Raw genomic sequence first — 2,693 nt, 5'->3', positions numbered from 1 at the left:
AAAAAAAAAAAAAAAAAAAAAAAATCACAATAACATCATAAATAAACAGGCTTGAAATTATTAATTACGTTTCACTATTTAAAAGGGAGAAACTAAAAATTAATTTGAAATCATGAAGTTATGGGTAGAAAATCAGAACCTGACCACACCTCCTAGCACCAGCTGTGATTTTTCCCATCCCTACGACAGAAAAGGAAGCAGGTTTGACGACGCCGTGAGCCGTATCCTAGTTAATCGTGTTCCAAACACGCTTCTTGAGAGGAAAAAGTAAAGTTTGGTCAGTTTTAACAGGAGAACCCCTCAGTCCTAACGGCAGTTAGCTGAAATCAAAGTGTTTGCTATAAATGAAGTCTGCGGCAAATTCATGCCGGCATAAATTCCCGTGCTCGAGGAGCTGGGTTGGAGTTTCCCTCATGGTATAAAGTCTCCCACAACAGAACCCCTCAGAACCGCGTCCCTTTCCCGTTCCACTGGTACAGCAAACGCTTGTACACTGACGCTGAAAACTGATTCACTCAAGCCTCACTAGAAGTACATGAAACCCACGTTCACTTATCGCCCCTCAACCGAAGGATGTTACTCTCTCTTGCTCCACCCGTCCCAAAGCGCAGCCACTGCTCAACCCCGTCCCAGAGGCGCCTGAAGCACCAGCGCTCTCCTGGCGGTGCGGGGAAGGCCACAGATTCTCCTTCTCAAGGGCTCCCCTTCGGCATGTACGAGAGGAGGATTTATTCGCCCGCCTTCAGATCCTGCTCCCCCCTCACGGCCATTCTTCCACCATACGCTCCCCAGGATTAACAGACATTCGGCAGGAAGAATTCCCTGGTTCCAAGGGGAAAAAATAAAAAAGTCCTAGAGCGGCAGGTTCTAGACAGCTGAATGAGGTCACGAGAGGCAACTAGATGTTGGCCACGTAACTGATTGCTGCTTGTCCAGGTCAAGCTTGTAAGACACATCACATTAACGGAGCTCATAACAGTTCAGATCATTCAGGACCCTTCTCTCGTGTCTCTTGACTTTTCCCCTAACTGCTCGGTTTGGCACAGGAGAGCTCCAAACCCAAACACGCGTCCCACCTTGCTATAGCGTATGAAACTGCAGCGTTTCAGACAGATATTTAACTGCTGTTGATCGCTCTGTACAAACACCAACGCTCAGAAGCGACCCCTGTTCATCAGGCTGAAGCTGTAAATAGGGACAGGGGAGGAAGCGGCCGATGTCGAGTAGGAAACTTGCTACCGAATGAACAGATTTATCTCTCATCATGACTAGACATTCCAGGTCTGGAAAGGGCACCAGTATTTTATGACTAGAGTATAAGGCGATGACATTAAAACATGTATTATGGTATGCTGGTGACAGGAGTTCCAAAAGAGAAAAAAATAAAACAAAAAACCAACAAACCCAAAGCCTCAAAAGACAAAAAGGACAATAGGCAAACAGAATTCTGCTCGACATTAAAGAAGCACCTTCATTCAGTTCAAACAAAGCGTTCAAATATTTGATTTTGCAGAGCACTCTCAGGCGAAGGTAATGTCATCTCCCACTTCACCTCTCAGGAAGCTGCAGTAACGACACCCCAGGCCTGAGCGTAACCTCGCTGTGAGGCCGACAGCCCCCTCCCCACCGCGCTCACCACCTGCACCCGCCGTGTGAAAATGGCCAGAATTCCGTAACGCCACTGAAGTCACAGAACTTCCCCCAAAACACGAGGGAAGTCACCACCCAGACGGTGCCATGGACGCAGGCGTGCAGCCGCTCGGGGGTCCAGGGGACTGGGCAGAGCAGAGCGAAGAAACCCAGCAAAGTGGCAGCTTATCAGCAGTTCTTCCTTCTAGAGTCTCTACAAGAGGCCTTTGTCTCACTGGCGACGATCTGAAGTGGTTTCAGACGGATGGTTTTTTAACGGACTAGGGCCAGCAAATCCCAGGCAGCTCTGAAAGGCACTTCAGGTAGAACGGTAATGAACTCCTGCCTGATGAACGGAACCAAACGAGCCTGCTGGCCCCGCTGCCCTCTCGCCTAAGGCAAGGCCAGTGGGTAGCTTGCTCCCGTGGTGCTCTGCCTTCCCACACAGCTCCAGTTTAGCCACTGACACTAGCGTAAGGCCTGACTGAAAACCCAGACGGCTCCACAGCTTCCCCCTCCCAGCAGAAGGAGAGGAGGGTGACCTCACACCAAGGTAACAGCCTGGACAGCGTGCTACTTGTGTCACTGGTTCTAATATGCTGTCAAGGTGTCATCATGCAACTTTTTAAAATGCCTTCACTCTCAAGCTCAGTCTCTTGACAGACGAACGCAGACAAGTTAACACGGACAGTGTCCTCACAAGCCACCAGGCCACTGGCTCTTTCGAGACGTACAGTAAATTGGTATTTTGGGCAACGTAAAAGAACTTCTGTCTGATGTAAAGGCTACCTTGATGATTACTCTAAACCAGCCCATCCAGCCCCTCAGCTAAGTCATTATCGAAGCCATCAGCTAGCGCAAAAAGCACCTTCATATCAGTAACTGCTCACCCCAACGAAACTCACTCTGAGTCTGAAATGTATTAGGACTAATTTTATCACATAGCTGATTCTATTCACGCTGGTGATCCACTGTTTGCAAACAATCAAGTATTGTTCCCATCAGTATTTTACATGAGCATAACGGATTTATCTATATCATTGCTCTCCCACCACCCCTACCCC

This window comes from Buceros rhinoceros, unplaced genomic scaffold (genome assembly GCF_000710305.1).
Source record: "Buceros rhinoceros silvestris isolate BGI_N320 unplaced genomic scaffold, ASM71030v1 scaffold23248, whole genome shotgun sequence".
NCBI classification, from domain to species: domain Eukaryota; kingdom Metazoa; phylum Chordata; class Aves; order Bucerotiformes; family Bucerotidae; genus Buceros; species Buceros rhinoceros.
Note: the sequence above shows the minus strand (reverse complement) of the source record.